The 17406-nt window shown below is 44.4% G+C and overlaps 1 pseudogene; it reads right to left on the bottom strand.

Annotated features, from left to right (window-relative positions):
* Positions 1–737: 737 nt before the first annotated feature.
* On the bottom strand, positions 738–2584 carry LOC122548548 (cold-inducible RNA-binding protein B pseudogene; annotated as a pseudogene).
* Positions 2585–17406: the final 14822 nt, after the last annotated feature.

Below are 17406 nucleotides of genomic sequence, written 5' to 3'. Positions count from 1 at the left end.
TTGCTTTGATCAGATTAAAATCTGAATTAAGATTACAAAAGTGGTGTAAGAGCATACTGCTTCCAGCAGTGATAAAAAATAAGACATTAAAATGCAAATGATAGTTTATTGTAGATTTATAAAGCTGTTTTACCCAGAACATTTGGATTATTTCTATATTAGAGTTCAGGAAAAATGTGACAATAGTATTTGATTAGGCCAAAGAACAAAGGAGAATAGGCCAGGTAAACATGGATTGTACAAGAGCAAACAGATTAATTGTATTCAAATGATGTTACAATTATAACCAACAGGCAGCTTCTGAACAAGTCAGTGTTCAAAAGTTAGCAACAGTTAAGTGTACTTACTGGAAATTTTATTATACCCGCATAGATTCAATGCAGCCAGTTTCTTCAGCACACTGGTGGATTACCCATCCTTATGGTTCTGAACTCAGAAGTAGTGCCCATATAGCCAGTGGGGTAATGGCTTTATGGCCGGCTGAGATCTCCAAGATTCTTGCTCCCAGTGGAGCCAGCAGGTTACTGGCACTCAACTTGTATGTTCACCCATGAACTCAGCACATTTTATGCAGAATACACAATACTGCAGACTCTGGAAAGTCAGCAGTCCAGGCAGAACCTGTGGATAGAACAGAAATGAACATTTCCAGTGGAGATGCTCCTTTGATGAGCTCACAGCCCACTTCAGAATTAAACATTTGATTTCTAAAAAGAAAGCTTAATACAGACATCAACTGAATATTTCAACATTTTATTTTCCATTTGACATCAGTCTCCAAAGCGGCAAGTTTTTTTTGTACAAAAACAGTCCATGCTAACTCATGAAGATTCAATAGAAACAGCTTTCAACTTTCTACCAGTATTCGATTTAAAAAACTCAATATTGGATCAAAGAAAAGAGGTTGTGTAGTTTTGAAGAGGTTGGCATAATACCTCACTGTAGACGGATTTCTAACTAGATAATTAAGTGGAGGCCAAACCACCAGTGGTGTCCTAAACTGGCACCAATCAAGGTTTATTATAGAAAGCAGTTCAGATTGTAAAATTCCACCCATAGTGGTCAGGCAAGAATACAACTGAGTCCGTGCTATTAGTGTCCCCGCCCCGAATCAATGCAGATTGTTAACCTTTTGCGGTGGGTTAAAGCATGGTGTATTAAACATTTTACGCGAACAGGAATTTCAAATTGGTAGAGATTTCGCAATTTACCGTTTCAAAAACAAACTCGACCAGATGTGCGTTCCCCACTTCAAACTGAAACTGGCAACTTAAATAAAAACGATCCCAGTTCCAAAATCGGGCCAAGGTTGGCGCCCGTCTCAGTTTAGACGTAAAAAGCAGTAAGCGGCTCGCTCATGCACCCTGGCGGCCCGACATCTTACTGGGGCCAGCTATGGGCGGGGGAAAGAGAGAAAAAGGTGGTGGGTGGGGTGCTGGCGCACATTGCTAGAGTCTGCACAAGGTGAACGCGCCATTTTAAAAACCAAAAAGGCACCTGAACCTAAAGTGAACAAAATGGAATGTGGGGGCAGTACCACCGAGCAGCAAAATACAAAGTCTCTCCAAGACATTAGCGAGAAGATACTAAACCGGAGGTAAAGCTGCAGTGATGTACAGAGTAACAACTTACCCTGTTTCGTTAAAAAAAAATCATTTTAAGCTGCAAAAGTAACAAATGTGCTACATGGAAAGTAGTCCTTGTGGACGGGGAAAACAAAGGGACTCGGAACAAAATAGGAATGAGGTTTCGGAACACAACCCCCAGCTGGACTGGAAAAAAAAACCTTTTTTACTGCGACATACAATATGCGAGTGGGCGGGGTAGGGGGAAGTTAGAGCGCGTCCCGAAGAAGAAAGATTGAATTCAAGAGATTAGACAGCGTTCGTCCCAAAAAAAAAGTCCCTTCAGAAACGGCAAGCGGCCTCTGATTGATCATGCCGGCCTGGAAAGTGTTTGGCTGCCCGAGCTCCTTCCTATCTGTTGGAGCCGTATCGATCGTAGCTGCTGCCGCCACGGGAGCCGCCGCCGCCGCCTCCCCTGCTGTTGTACTGCCTGTAGCCGGAGCCTCCAGCGTAGCTCCCGCCACCATAGCTGCTGTAGCCGCCGCCGCCACCACCGCCGTATCCACCGTAGCCGCCTCCGCCGCCATAACTGCTGTAGCCGCCACCGCGGCGGTAACCGCCACCCGCCCCGCGGCCTCCTCCGTAGCCGCCGTCACCCGATTTCTTCTCAGCGTGGTCCACCCGGATTTGGCGGCCGTCGAGTGAATGGCCGTTGAGGGCTTTTAGCGCGTCCCTGGCGTCGTCCGGGTTCTCGAAGGTAACGAAGCCGAAGCCTCGGGACGCCATGGTGGTCTTGTCTTTGATGACTCGAGCGTCGATCACCTCCCCGTACTTGGAGAAGACAGCCTCCAGAGCCTGCTCATCCGTGTCGAAACTTAGGCCGCCAATGAACAGCTTTCCGTCCTCGGTCATTTTGGCGGGTTTTTAAACAACCCAGCACACTACTGCCAGCGGAGGAGGAAGAAACAAAAAGCAGACTATCAACCGCCCGCCTAATTTCCTTTGTGGCTGCAGCAGAAATGCGCAGGCACCGGAAAAGATGTCGCCTTTATACCCCAGGCGCTGTGCCCTGCCTGAGAACTGTCTCCCGGCCGCTGCTGCCCGCACTTTAGTTCCGCCCTGCACGTGGTGCGGAGTGGGGGAGAGACGTGACTATTGTTCATGGAGGAGCCGCGCGGGCTGGTGTTGGCGGCCATTTTAGCGGGATCGCCATCACTGAGCGCCCTATCTCCATATAAATTATTACAATTATGAAGCGTTCACCGAAGGTGATTTTCATTTTGCTGCTATATCTTGCCAGTAAACTTGGTAAAGCGCAGGGAGTTGCTTATTTTTATTTTAAATTTTGCATTAACATTACTTTCTATACTGTTTGTCCACGTTACAGCAGATTTAAAAAACCCTCGATATCGTCAGAAAGTAGGTCTGTTTGTTGGCAAAACAAAACCCATCCAACCACGTTGTACATGAATCTAACATTCCATCTACTCCATAGCTGTTAAAGGACAGCATATATGTTACGTACTTCACAGACCTCCGCAGCTACTACAAGTGGTTTGACAACACAGACCTCCATAAATTAAAAGTTCTCGTGTAGGGACAATTGTCATCACCACGCTCCTGGACGACAGTGAGACCTGATCAGCGACATATAAGAATGCTAAAGAAATTCCATCATCAGTTCCCGATTCAATGAGAAGACAATCAAACAATTATCCTTGAAGTCAGTTTCACAAGAATTGAGGCAAATCAACTCCAATGGTCTGGATTCTGTGTTCAGATGGCTGAAAACCAGCTGGCAGGAGGCCAGGATATTTTCTTTTAAATTGACCACTTTTTCAGGGAAGGACATACAAAATGCTTCATACACTGATGCTCTTTGTAAAACACGGCCAAGTGACATTAATGTCTGCTCTCACTACAATTCTATTAAAATTGTGATAAGTTGTCTCTCAATCTATATCATGCCTTGAGTAATGAAATCTTAATAACAAGACAAAGAAATAAGGAAACAAATGCTTCCCTCCGGAGAAACCTCATGGCACATCCAACTCCATGTCCCCAAGCATATACTGGTCAAGAAATAGTCTGTTCCGTTATATGAACACTCCTACCAGCAACTCACAAACCTGAGTAAAAGTCATCTTGAAACCAAGGTTCCACGGACAATGACAATTTTGTAATAAATTCATCTTGTACAGGGTATCATTTCAGATAGGGAAGGTATGAATGGAAGATACTTAGGGCTTATGTAATGAAAAATAAATGCAAGTTGATTCGAGTAATAAAAGTGAGGAATATATGAATAAGTGCACAGCTGTTGTTTTCCTGGGAACATTGCACATGAAAATCTAAACCATATGTAGTAGGATTAGACAGCAGGACATCATGATACAAAGAAGTAATTCAGACCACAAATTAAAGATGTACTCAGTTTCGTGTTTCTCCATTTCTACAAAATGTCTCTGTTGGCAAGGAGGGATGCGGTAAGTGTTGTAATTACCGTCTGTCAAGTTCACATGGACAAGTCTGATTATATGTATTGAGAATTGCACAAGTGGACCATTCAAACTTGCTTGACTACAGTCCTTGGGAAGATGTTCCAATTGATCCTTAAAAGAATTTATCTACCCACGTAGAAAAACTCAAAAGTATTCAGGAAAGTCAGCATGGTTTCATCAAAGTGAAATCATGTTTAACCAATTTATTGGAGGTATTTGAAGAAGTATTGTGTGCTGTGAATAAACATACCATATTTGAATTATACAGTCATACAGATATACAGCAAGGAAGCAGATCCTTTGATCCAGCCAGATATGCTAACCTAATATAGTCCGGTTTGCCAGCACATGGCCCAAATCCCTCTAAACCCTTCCCATTCATATGTCCATCCAGATGCCTGTTAAATGCTGTAATTGTACTGGCCTCCACCACTTCCTCTCTGCCAGCTCATTCCATACACACACCACTCTCTGCATGGAAAAAGTTGCCCCTTAAGCCCCTTTTATATTTTTCCCCTCTCACCCTGAACCTATGCCCTCTCGTTCTGGACTCCCCCACCCCAGGGAAAAGATTTTGTCTGTTTATCCTATCCTTGCCCCTCATGATTTTATAAACCCATAAGGTCACCCCTCAGCCTCGGATGCTCGAGGGAAAACAGCGCCAGCCTATTCAACCTCTCCCTATAGCTCAAATCCTCCAACCCTGGCAACATCCTTGCAAATCTTTTCTGAACCCTTTCAAGTTTCACAATATCCTTCCAATAGGGAGGAGACCAGAATTTCATTAAATATTCCAACAGTGGCCTAACCAATGTCCTGTACAGCCGCAACATGACCTCCCAAATCCTAAATTCAATGCTCTGATCAATAAAAGAAAGCATACCAAATGCCTGCTTCAATATCCTATCTACCCGCGACTCTATTTTCAAGGAGCTATGAACCCGCATTCCAAGGTCTCTGTTCAGCAACACTCCCTCGGACCTTACCATTAAGTGTATAAGTCCTGTCCTGATTTGCTTTTCCAAAATGTGTAGCACCTCACATTTATCTAAATTAAACTCTATCTGCCACTCCTCAGCCCATCTGGTCAAGATCCCGTTGTACTCTGAGGTAACCTTCTTTGCTCCAATTTTGGTTAAAAATCACTACCTCCAATTTTGGTTAAAAATCACACAACACCAGGTTATAGTCCAACAGGTTTAATTGGAAGCACAATAGCTTTCAGAGCGTCGCTCCTTCATCAGGTGATAGTGGAGGGCTCAATCCTAACACAGAATTTATAGCAAAAATTTACAGTGTGATGTAACTGAAATTATACATTGAAAAATTGATTGTCTGTTGAGGCTTTCATCTGTCTGAATACCATGATAGTTTCACTTCTTTCATGTGTAAATCACAAGACCTTTCTTTAAAAGTTGCATTCTCAGGTTAGCTGTAACAATGGTGATAGCTAGACAATATGTTGAAGATGTTAGCCCCCTGTGTTCTCTGTCTATGCCATGATGTTTAGATTGATTCTAATCTAAAAAGTGAGATAACAGAGTTTTACATGAATGCATGCAGTTTTTGAGCAAAGTACAATGTAACCCCGCAAGTACAAATTCACCCCACAAAATATATGTGTGCATGTGGGTCTTTGTCTGTCTGTGTATGTGTGTGTCTGTCTGTCTGGGTTGGGGGTTGTGAGAAAGTGTACGTATGTGTGTGTAGTGAGTGTAGAGTGTCTTAAGTCTGTGAGGGGGTGCATGTGAGAGTGTGGGAGTGTGTGTCTGTAAGGGTGTGTGTGGGTGTCTGTGTGCACGTCTGTGTATATGTGTGTATGTGTGTGTGTATAGTGCAATGGTGGTCACCTGTAATGTGACATGAACCCAATGTCCTGGTTGAGGCCCTCCCAATGGGTACCGAACTTAGTTCTGTTCGGTCACTTTTCGCTGCTGCCTGTCCCGAAGTCCACCTTGGAGGATGGTCACCGGAAGGTCCGAGGTCGAATGTCCTAGACCACTGAAGTATTCCCCAACTGGGAGGGAACCCTCCTGTCTGTTGATTGTTGTGCGGTGCCCATTCATCCGTTGTCATAGCCTTTGCTCAGTTTCCCCAATGTACCATGCCTCAGGGCATCCTTGCCTGCAACGTATTTGATAGACAACATTGGTTGAGTCACATGAGTACCTGCCATGTACAAGGTGGGAGATGTCCCCAATCGTAATGGTGGTATCTATGTCCACACTCTGACACGTCTTGCAGCACCTACCGTGACAGGGTTGTATGGAGTTGTCCCGAGGGCCGGGCAGCTTGTTACTAACAATGATGTGTTTGAGGTTTGGCGGTTGTTTAAAGGCAATTAGTGGAGGTGGGGAAGGTCTTGATGAGGTGCTCATCCTCACTGATAATGTGTTGCAGGTCACGAAGAACATGGCGTAGTTTTTCAGCTCCTGGGAAATACTGAACAACGAAGAGTAGCCTGTCGGTTGCAGCCATGTCTGTCTCCTGAGGAGGTCATTACGGTTCCTTGCCGTGGCACATCGGAACTGGCGCTCGATGAGTTGGGCATCGTAGCACTGTTCTTGTGAGGGCATCCCTGAGTACTTCCAGGTGTCCGTCATGTTCCTCCTCATCTGAGCAGATCCGGTGGACACGTAGGGCTTATCCATTGGGAATGGCTGTTTTAATATGCTTTGGGTGGAAGTTGGAGAAGTGTAGCATTGTGAGGTTGTCTGTGGGTTTGCGGTAGAGTGTGGTGCTGAGGTGTCCATCCTTGATGGAGATGCATGTGTCCAAGAATGAGACAGTCGAGAGTAGTCCATGGTGAGTTTGATGGTGGGATGAAACGGGTTGATGTCACTGTGTAGTTTAATCAGTGACTCCTCGCCATGGGTCCAGAGGAAGAAAATGTCATCAATGTACCAATTTTGGTGTCATCTGCAAACTTAATAACTGTGCCTCCTATGTTAATTTCAAGAATTTCAAGCAAGCATTTGATAAGGTACCACATCAAAGTTTATTGCAGCAAATAAAAGCTGACTGATAGAGTGGTCAGATAAGAGTGTAAATAAAAGATTGAGTGCCTGGCAGAAAATAGAGAGCACATAAAAATGAGTCTTTCGTCTGATTGGTAGGGTATGACAAATAGAGTTCCTCTGTAAGATCTCAAACTTTTACAATTTAACTCAATAACTGAAATGGGAAGACCAGACCTATGGCAACCAAATTCACTGATTGCAAAATTAGATCTGTGAAGAAAATTTAAGGATGATGCAGACATCATCAGAGTGAATGTCAAGAAATCTGGCAGATGGAGTACAACGTAGGAAAATGTGAAGTTGTTCACTTTGGCAGTACGAATGAAATAGCAGAGGATTATTTAAACATAGAACATAAGGGAGGAGACGGCCAGAGTTGATTGGAAGGGAAGCCCACCATGGAAGATGGTGGAGCAGCAACAGCAGGAATTTCTGGGGGTAATTCAGAAGGTACAGCAGAAATTCATCCCAAGGAAGAAAAAGGCATATTAAGGGGAGAATGAAGCAAACATGCCTGATCAGGGAAGTCAGGTGTAGTGATTAGATTAGATTACATTACAGTGTGGAAACAGGCCCTTCGGCCTAACATGTCCACACCGACCCGCCGAAGCGCAACCCACCCATACATTTTCCCTTACCTAACACTACGGGCAATTTAGCATGGCCAATTCACCTGACCTGCACATCTTTGGACTGTGGGAGGAAACCGGAGCACCCGGAGGAAACCCACGCAGACACGGGGAGAATGTGCAAACTCCATACAGTCAGTCGCCTGAGGCGGGAATTGAACCCAGGTCTCAGTGGTTAGCACTGTGAGGCAGCAGTGCTAACCACTGTGCCACCGTGCCGCCCACACGGGTTAACAAGGTTAGCTAGATGGACCTCCAAGAATGAGTTCCCTGATTGGAGTTGTTAAAACAGGGAGCGTTGGCTGACAGATATAAACAAAATTGGAGGTTTAGTGGACAACGAAGAGGGTTACCTCAGATTACAACAGGATCTTGACCAGATGGGCCAATGGGCTGAGAAGTGGCAGATGGAGTTTAATTCAGATAAATGCGAGGTGCTGCATTTTGGGAAAGCAAATCTTAGCAGGATTTATACACTTAATGGTAAGGTCCTAGGGAGTGTTGCTGAACAAAGAGACCTTGGAGTGCAGGTTCATAGCTCCTTGAAAGTAGAGTCACAGGTAGATAGGATAGTGCAGAAGGCATTTGGTATGCTTTCTTTTATTGGTCAGAGTATGGAGTACAGGAGTTGGGAGGTCATGTTGCGGCTGTACAGGACATTGGTCAGGCCACTGTTGGAATATTGCGTGCAATTCTGGTCTCCTTCCTTTCGGAAATATGTTGTGAAACTTGAAAGGGTTCAGAAAAGATTTACAAGGATGTTGCCAGGGTTGGAGGAGCTGAGCTATAGGGAGAGGCTGAACAGGCTGTGGCTGTTTTCCCTGAAGAGTTGGAGGCTGAGGGGTGACATTATAGTAGTTTACAAAAATATGAGGGGCATGGATAGGGTAAATAGGCAAAGTCTTTTCCCTGGGGTCAGTGCATAGGTTTAGGGTGAGAGGGGAAAGGTATAAAAGAGACCTACGGGGCAACCTTTTCACACAGAGGGTAGTATGGGTATGGAATGAGCTGCCAGAGGAAGTGGTGGAGGCTGGTACAGTTGCAACATTTAAGAGGCATTTGGATGGGTACATGAATAGGAAGGGTTTGGAGGGATATGGTTCGGTTTCTGGCAGGTGGGACTAGATTGGGTTGGGATATCTGGTCGGCATGGACGGGTTAGACCAAAGGGTCTGTTTCCATGCTGTACATCTCTATGACTCTATGACTCCAAGAGTGTTCTGTCAGGCAGTAGTGTAAGGGGAGAATAAAAAGGAAAGAAAAAAAAAGCATTAGTGTCACACATCCTAAAAGCAAAAAAGAAGAAACAAAAAACAGGAATCTCAGACATCCTGTTCACTCAGAGCTGGCTTTGAAGGAGCTGGATCGGTGTGGAGGACTGTCCACACAAAAAAAAAAGATAAGCAGGAGCGTCACCAGCATACACAGGACATGGGTGTTGTGGAAAAATGCTGAAAATGTGTTGCTGGAAAAATGCAGCAGGTCAGGCAGCATCCAAGGAACAGGAGAATCGACGTTTCGGACATAAGCCCTTCTTCAGGCGTTCCTGAAGAAGGGCTTATGCCCGAAACGTCGATTCTCCTGTTCCTTGGATGCTGCCTGACCTGCTGCGCTTTTCCAGCAACATATTTTCAGCTCTGATCTCCAGCATCTGCAGTCCTCACTTTCTCCTGTTGTGGAAAAATACACACCAACACTGTCAGGTGGTAGTGTAGGAAGAGGAATGAAAAAATAAAGAAAAAAATACAACTACAAGAGTAAAAACAAACAAGAGTATCAGAGGTTCTGTTCACTCTTAAAAAAAACAACTGCAAGAGTTAAAAAAAGAAAAACTAAACAGGAGTGTCGTGGTGCAATATAAATAAAGATTTACACATTTATTGTTCTTCACTGTGTACAACACCTGCACACACACGACGTGGGCGCTGGGAAAAATAAGCAATACTGCTGTTAGGTGGTAGTATGGGAGAATAAGGAAAGTAAAAAAAGTGGGAAAAAAAGTTTAAAAAAAAAAATAGGAGTATCAGAGTTTCTGTTCACCGTGAATTAAAAAAAAGTGTCAGACATCCTGTTCACTTTACGAGAACTGGCTCCGAGAAAGCTGGTCCAGTGTCAAATACTATGTATGTACAAATAAAGGGTGACTTAATGATGGGATAGCGGCCTTTGTGGAATTATTTCAGTGGCGATGAAAGACAAAAAAAATGCCCTGAGGAAATTTGCTTACAACAGTCATCTTTGAGTTGAGGTAAACATTTCTCGCATTATGCTGTTATTTGGGAAGATTGATTTGTTCAATCCTGATGTTGAAGACTGGACCCAAGTCGTGGAAAGAATTGGTTTCTTTTTTTCCACACAAATGACAACGGGAGCAGATGAAAAGTAATAAGTAATTCTTCGGACCTGCAGCTTATTTGGTTATTAGGAGCCAAATCTTTCCTTGGGTACCAGATACTAAAATCTTTCAAGAGTTGACAGATTTAGTTAAGAAATATTATGACCCTAAGCCTCCTCTAATTCTGAGACACTCATTGGTCTTACATGGCGATTCAAGAAAAAGGGAATTAGTACTAGAATTTTTGACAAGTTTAAGATGACTGGCAGAGGCATGTGACTTTAGTTTAATGAGATGCTGAGAGACCATTTGGTAAGTGGGATTAATGATATAACCATACTAATGTGCTTATACTAGCTGAGGCCCACCTGGACTTCAAACAAGCACTACAACTGGCTTTGTCATCAGAGACTGCAGCAAATGAAGCCCATGGTTAACAGGGTATGCCTATGGAAGTGGATACCCTTGCGAGGCTGACTGAGCTCGAGGGACACCATTTGAATGAAGGCAATTGCATAGCCTCACCCAGGACATATCCTGAACAGTGGAATTCTAGGTCAGCCCACATCAAAACCCAAAAACAAAGCCAAGCCACGGTCGAATTGTTAATTTTCTTCAGGATCCGGGCCAACAAGCCATTGTGGCTGTGGCTGTGGCTGTGGCTGGTAGGTCAGCTCAAGAGTCCCACTGGGCTTGAATTTAGTAAGAGAATTCATAGGCAGGTATCCAGGATAATGCACGGCCTAGAAAACCCACTACATCTGGCTTAAAACACTTAAATCACTTAGGAACATACAAATCAAAATAAACAAATGGTTAAATGGTCACCCAGTTCTAATGGAGGTTGGCACTGGTGCAGCTGTGGCAAAAAGGAGTACTGCAGATGCTGGAGATGAGAGTCAAGGTAAGAGTGATGCTGGAAAAGCACAGGTCAGGCAACATCCGAGGAGCAGGGAAAAAAAAGTTTTAGACAAAAGACCTTCATCAAGAATCTGTATCAGCAGAAACTGGTGCAGCTGTATCAGTCTTTAACAAAAATTGCTCTGGACTCCAACCCTCGGATTTATGCAAAGCCTTGGCTAGACAGAATCCACACAAGGGAACCTTTACAGATTAAGGGTACAGCTTTCGTTCCAGTCTTGTTCAGTTACTACTGCAGTAAATGGCAGATGGGGTGAAATTAGTTGTGAGGTTCACCTAGATCAGCTCAACAGTTTTCGATTAGAAGGTCGAGGGGCTATCAATGGATCCAAGGCCACCTTGAACGTTGACGAGGAAGCAATTCTGCAAGGCCTGCCCAAGGCCTTATGTGCAAACTAGCAGAAATCAGAAGGTTGGAAAGTGAAGGAATCATCAAACCATCCAGTTTGTCAAATGGGTAGCACTGGTCATACTGATTGTGAAGCCTAATGGATAGGTTTGCCTTTGGGATTTTGTAAAAAAAAATGGTAAACTGCTTCTCACAGCTGAATAATCTCTCACACAGAGGACTTAAACGCAAAGTTGACCACGGGTAGGTGGGGGATGTCCTTTACAAAGCTGGACATAAGCCACGCATACCTGCATCCCAGAAGTAAACTACAATTAATACCCATAAGGATTTGTACAATACGAGACTACCATTTGGGGCATCAATCTTCATTTTTCAATGGATGATGTAGAACATTTTACAAGGTCTACCCCAAGTCACCATTTATGTGGATGATGTGTTAATAACAAGGAAGATCAAAAAAGAGCACTAAAAGAACTTGGACAAAGTCCTTAGATGCTTCTCCAAGGCAGGCTTACACCTTAGAAGAGAAAATTGTGTGTTCAAAGACCCCAAGTGACCAACATGGGCTACAGCATCAACAAGACCAAATTATACCCATTGGAAGATAAGGTGAGGGCAATCAAAGGTGCCCTGGCTCCCACGTCTGTATCAGAGCTTAGGTCTTTTGTTGGATTGGTGAATTATTATGGAAAGTTTATACTTAACTGGGGCCTCCATCCTGGCACCATTACATCTGCTAATGAAAAAGAATCAGCTTTGGAAATGGTCATGTAGCCAAGACGTAACCTTTAAGGAAGGGAAGAATCTCTTGCCCAAAATGTCGATTTTCCTGCTCCTCGGATGCTGCCTGACCTGCTGTGCTTTTCCAGCACTACTCTAATCTAGATTGAAGCCACGATCATTGTCTCAGGTATTAGCACACACTGATCCCAAGCGAGATCTGGTATCAGCATGCAATGCCTCCCTGTACGGTATTGGGGTAGTGTTGGCTCACAGATTGCCCAATGGAGAGGAACACCCAAGACCAAATGTTTCCTGAACTTTGGTCAATGCAGAGCGCAAAAATGCCCAGCTAGAAAAGGATCTATGATGTGAAGAAGTTCCACCACTAACTTTAAATTTGTAATAGTAACAGACCACAAACCCCTGCCCAGCCAGGATAAGTCTATACCACCCATAGGTTCAGGCTGAATTCAGCAGTAGGCTCTCATTTTAAATGCATACACGTTAGACCACCATCTGGGAGGCCAAGAAAGAATTGCAGATTCCGTAAGCTGCCTTGCACTGGTAAACACACGTCACCAGTGGTGACACCACTGGAAGATCCCTTATGGTTTTAAACTCTCTGGACACCGCTCCAGTCACAATTGACAATATCAAACTGCGGACAGAAAAAGATTTGGTCTTGGCAAAATTAAAACCGCTGGTGGAGATGGTGGAAATCAAAAGGGCCAACACAACCAGAATTGAAATCTTTCTGGACCTGGCAAGACCAGATCACCATAAAAGAAAGGCATTTTATTATGAGGAGTGGTTGTCCCGAGCAAAGGTTACTGCCACATACTGGCTGAATGCCAGCAGGATCATCGAGGGGTGTACAAAATGTAGATGGTGGCGCAAAGAATGTCTGGTGGCCAGGACTGAATGCAGATATGCATAGGTGGGGCCATGCCCAGAGTGCCAAGAAAAATGATTACCACCAGCAGCTCCCCCACATTCATGGGATTGGCTGGGTAAACCCTAGATTCTGTTAAAGTTGACTATGCAGGTCCTTTCAGGAGCTCAATGCTCTCAGTGACTATGGTTGGATGGGCATTAAGTTACATTGCCAAACACTGATGATGATGACGACAAGAGAAAATCTGTAAGTAACCTTTGCAGTACATGGGTTCATGGAAATGGTGATCACAGGCAAGGGACCATCGTTTACCAGCAGGGAATTTCATTATTTCCTAAAGTCAAATGGCATATGACTTAGAAGAACAGCTCCACACCATCAATCATCTAATGGCCTGGCAGAAAGAACAATCCAAACTTTGAAGAAAGGCCAAAAAAAAAAAAGCCTACAGCTTAACTCAGGAACCAGGACAGTTTGATGTTATTTGATTATCATGCAACTACAGGGATAACTCCAGCACAGCTGCTAATGGCTGTATCTGGGATAGTTAAGTGGATTATTGATAGTAGGCCAGGGGACAAGAAGAAAAGCTGAAGAAGTGACAATGGAAGCTGACAAGGAGAAAATGGGTAGGCTGTGCTGAAAGCAATCCACGTCAGTTCAGGACCAGAGTGTGGGGTTGGGTAACAAAATGGAAGGTAAAAACAATGACTGCAGATGCTGGAAACCAGATTCTGGATCAATGGTGCTGGAAGAGCACAGCAGTTCAGGTAGCATCTGAGGAGCTTCAGCAAAATCGACGTTTCAGGCAAAAACCCTTCATCAGGAATAAAAGCCAGAGAGCCTGAAGTGTGGAGAGATAAGCTAGGGGAGGGTGGGGGTGGGGAGAGAGTAGCATAGAGTACAATGGGTGAGTGAGGGAGGAGATGAAGGTGATAGGTCAGGGAGGAGAGGGTGGAGTGGATAGGTGGAAAAGGAGCTAGGCAGGTCAGACAAGTCCGGACAAGTCAAGGGGACTGGAAGTTTGAAACTAGGATAAGGTGGGGGAAGGGGAAATGAGGAAGCTGTTGAAGTCCACATTCATGCCCTGGGGTTGAAGTGTTCCGAGGCGGAAGATGAGGCGTTCTTCCTCCAGGCATCTGGCAGTGAGGGAGCAGCGGTGAAGGAGGCCCTCCTTCACCGCCAGACGCCTGGAGGAAGAACGCCTCATCTTCCGCCTCGGAACACTTCAACCCCAGGGCATCAATGTGGACTTCAACAGCTTCCTCATTTCCCCTTCCCCCACCTTATCCTAGTTTCAAACTTCCAGTCCCCTTGACTTGTCCGACCTGCCTAGCTCCTTTTCCACCTATCCACTCCACCCTCTCCTCCTGACCCATCACCTTCATCTCCTCCCCCACTCACCCATTGTACTCTATGCTACTCTCTCCCCACCCCCACCCCCACCCCTAGCTTATCTCTCCACGCTTCAGGCTCTCTGCCTTTATTCCTAATGAAGGGCTTTTGCCTGAAATGTCGATTTTGCTGAAGCTCCTCGGATGCTGCCTGAACTGCTGTGCTCTTCCAGCACCATTGAAACAAAATGGAAGGACCAAATCAGGCTCTAAAATTATTGAACTCAATCTGGAGTCCTAGATGCTGCAGAAGATGGATGCTGTTATTGAGCTTGCATGGAGGCTTGCTAAAACACTGCAGCAAGCCTGGCACAGAAATGCAGAGATGTTGGTATGTGAACATAGTGGGGTGGTGAAGTGGCAGGCAACTGGAAGATCAGGCTAATTGTTTTAATGGTTTTACAAACAATGTAGGTGTTCTGCAAAGTAGTTACCCAGCCTGCATGTCATCCTCCCCGTGTAGAGGAGTCCACATCTGGGGACTTAGGTGGAAAGGATGTTTCCTCTTGTGGGCCAGTCAAAACTGGGGTGTGAAAAGTGTATGCTTATCCTTTTAGCATGGATCTGAGGAAGATATCTTTCCTGGCAGATGATTGACACTAACTCTCTGCCCTCAAGAGCTAAATGGTCTACTACTATTTTATAGATTTGTAAAAATCAGACTCAGATAATGCACTACAGTTTGAGGAGGAGATCCTGCAAATGTATTTGCAGGAACATTGAAGTTGGAGCAAATGAGTGGTTTTTAAATTGTAAAAGGATTTTGTCCAGTGACAAAGGGATGGTAATGCTAAATGGTCAGTGACAAGTGATTAAAGGAATTTCTTTCCACAGCATTGGAGATGCCATTTCCTCTTATTTAGGAAAACAAAATATTTGAAGCAGGTCTGTGGTGTGAGAGCAAGACAATGGGCTGAGTAATGGGATTTGTACACAGAACAAACATGCATAGTATGTTTACCTTGCTGTGCCTTAAACATATAATCTTGTAGAAATTAGAATAGATATAACAATTCTAAAGGCAAACAGCAAAGTTTCTGGACAGTTGATACTGATGTATATCAAGGTGGTGGACTCTATGGTAGCTCGTATTTAATTTTACTGTAATAGCACCAAGGAACATGCACTTCCACTTGATTTATTACAAGAACATAAGATATGGGAGCAGATTCAAAATGGGCCAAATCTTGCATCTTGCCTGGGAGATGTGTTTTTCAAACCCAACCCCCCCCCTGCCTTTTCCCCACAACTATTGGTCCCCCTGACTAAATGAAGTCCTTATCTTGGTCTTCAGTACACTCAAATGACTCTGCCTCCACAGTCCTCTGCTGCAATGAGCTCCATAGATTCACCACCATTCCAATTTCAGTTCTAAAGGGTTGTCCCTTCACTGAAGCTCTGCCATCAGATGCTAGTTTCTCCGACTACTGGAAACATCTCCATGCCCACTCTATTCAGGCATCTTAGCATTCTGTACATTTCAAATCATTCAGATTGCTCATCAGCTTTCTAAACACCAAGTCCAGACACAAATACTCAACCACTTCTCCCAAGTCCTTCACAGCCCTGAGATCATTTTCTGTAAACCTCCCAAATCCCTCCAATGCCAAAACAATCCTCAAGTTTGGGGCCCAAAACTGCTCTCTAATTTTAAAATATTGAGTCTAACCACAGCCTTATATAGCTTGAGCAATATATCTCTGCTCTTGTATTCCAGCCCTCTTGAAATGAATGCTAACATTGCATTTGCCTTTCTAACTGCCAGCTGAACATTAATGTTATCTTGAGAATCCTGAACTCAGACTCCCAAGTTCCTTTGTGCTTCAGATTTAAGCCTTTCCCCATTTAGAAAAACCATCCACGCCTTGACTCTTCTTACCAAGAGTGTGGGGTGTTGGAAAAGCACAACAAGTCAGGCAGCATCCGAGGAACAGGAGAATTGATGTTTCACATACAAGCCCTTCAGAAATGGCTCTCCTGCTCTTAGGATGCTGCCTGACCTGCTGTGCTTTTCCAGCACCTCTGAGCTTCAGTTCTCACTTTCTCCTAGGTGATTCTTCTTAAGAATGTGCAGAACCTCAATTTCTCAGTCAACTATTGCCACTTTGCCTACTTTCCTAGCCTGTCCAAGTCCTTCAACAGCCTCACGACTTCCTCACCAATACCTGTCCCTCCATTGATTTTTGGATCATCTACAAACTTGCAGCAGTGTCCTTAGTTCCTTCATGGGGATTGTTCGTGCATAGTGTGACTAGTTGCAATCCCAACATTGATCCCTGTGAACACCAGCTGCCACTCTGAAAAAGATCCCTTCTATCCCCACTGAAGGTCAGCCAAACCTCTATCCATGCTAGTATCTTACATCCCACACCATGGGCTCTAATTTAGTAGCCCATATCACACCTTGTCAAAAAAGGTTTTCTGGAAATGCAAGGAGATCAAATACATTGGCTCGCCTTTGTCTAACTTGCTTGTTACTTCCTCAAATGCAACAAATTTATCAGGCATGACCTCCTCAACAAAGCCATGTCAACTCCACCCTATTTTACTACACACTCAAATACTCCGCAAGCTCAACCTCAACAATGGACTTCTATCTTACTAAGAACGGAGGTCAAGCTAACCAGCTTATAAATTTCCATGTGCCTCCGTTCCTAAACAGGGAGATTACATAGGCTATACTCCAATCGTCTGGGACCCTCCCAGACTGCAATGATTGCTAAAAGATACCAATGCCTCCCCTATCTCTTTCAGCACTCTGGAGTTTAATCCATCTGATCTAGGGATTTATCCACCTTCAACCTTTTCAGATTCCCCAGCACCTTCTCCTTAGGTGATAGCCAATGCACACACCTCAGCGCCCAACTCTCTTCAAGTTTGGTGTTCTGAAGAGCTTATGCCCAAAACGTCGATTCTCCTGCTCCTTGGATGCTGCCTGACCTGCTGCGCTTTTCCAGCAACACATTTTTCATGCTACTGAGGTCTTCCAGCATGAAAATTAGAGTCAATATTTATTCACTTCCTCCACCATTTCTTAGTTCCCCATCACTTATCCAGCCTCATTTTCCAGC

The sequence above is a fragment of the Chiloscyllium plagiosum genome, unplaced genomic scaffold (genome assembly GCF_037043375.1).
Source record: "Chiloscyllium plagiosum isolate Xiang-an unplaced genomic scaffold, Cpla_swu_hap1 HiC_scaffold_3, whole genome shotgun sequence".
NCBI classification, from domain to species: Eukaryota; Metazoa; Chordata; class Chondrichthyes; order Orectolobiformes; family Hemiscylliidae; genus Chiloscyllium; species Chiloscyllium plagiosum.
The sequence above is the reverse complement of the archived record's forward strand: the minus strand, read 5'-3'. Positions and strand labels throughout refer to the sequence as shown.